Source organism: Brassica oleracea, chromosome C6 (genome assembly GCF_000695525.1).
Source record: "Brassica oleracea var. oleracea cultivar TO1000 chromosome C6, BOL, whole genome shotgun sequence".
Taxonomy (NCBI): domain Eukaryota; kingdom Viridiplantae; phylum Streptophyta; class Magnoliopsida; order Brassicales; family Brassicaceae; genus Brassica; species Brassica oleracea.
This window is the reverse complement of record NC_027753.1, coordinates 15,187,577-15,188,928: the sequence shown is the minus strand read 5'-3', so window position 1 is coordinate 15,188,928 and position 1,352 is coordinate 15,187,577.

The following is a 1,352-nucleotide window of genomic DNA, read 5'->3' as shown; positions in this document are numbered from 1 at the left end:
CTAAAAGAATCAAGTTGATAATCAAACTTGTGTGATTGCTTTGCTTGTATGCTTTTTCTGATTTTTATCTCCTTGAATTTATTTCTATTACATTGTCTGCTTAGATTATATGAATGAATGATTTTTCAATATGAGTACACTGAGAAACGCCAATATAAGTACTAAAGCAGGTATCGTCAGTCTGAAAAAAGACTATAGCTCGGCTAATATATTATTTCCTAAGGGTATGCATCTTGAAATCAGTGACGCCTTATATTCACCTAGCTCTAAGAGCAAGAGTAGCCTATTGAGTTTTAAAGATATAAGAATGAATGGTTTCCATATTGAAACAATGGGCGAAGAAAACAAAGAGTTCCTTCAGATATATGTATAAAATTGCCCAAGGCCATAATAAGTCCTAAAGACTATACATGCATTCTCTACTGACCTAGACTATGCATAGATCAGTATGATAGAGGCTAAAAACCTACGAAAATATGCACTATATGGCACGACCGGATTGGCCATCCTGGTCCAAACATGATACGAAAATTGATATTCAAAAGACACACATTAAAAGATAAGAAGAGTTATCCCAAAGAATCTCACGTGTGTAGCATGTACACAAGGGAAACTCATTAGGTCATCACCAGTAAAACGACTACGAGCCGCTTTTTCATAATAAAGACTATATGTCTAGATAATACTGGTGAATACATGTCCCAAGTGTGGACAATTCTGTGATACATGTTCGTACCAAGAATGCAAATCCGAGGTTACTAAGGAAACCATCCCAGACATGGAGATAAGGCGGCCGACTCTAAGGTACAGGTACCAAAAATGTAGCTTGGGACGCCAAGCTACAAAGTATTAAAGGTCCTGATAATAATGAATCTCAATCGATTATATCATGTCTGGAACATAATGGAACCAATAAGGAATGTCGACATAAGATGATTTATTTGCATACAAGGTAGCACTTGAATTTATGAATATAGGCGAGGATCATGAACCCACTTCAATATAAGAGTGCGCACTCGTAGAACATATTGGATTGAATGGAAACGTGGGGTTAAATAGTTTAAGGAAGAAAGACGTATTTGGCCATATGATTAAGACGATGTATGATGTTAAAACCAATGGATATAAATGGGTCTTGTGAGGAATAAAAATCGTGAGATATAAAGCTGATGTTGCACAAGGATTCTCACAAAGACCAGTAATAGATTATGAGGAGACATACTCCTATGTGGTGGATGCAACTACTTTTAGATTTCTCATAAGTGTGGCTATATAAGAGAAAAAATTAGACGTGCAGCAAGTTGATGTAGTGACTGCATATTTATATGGTCCACTAGATAATGAAAGTACTA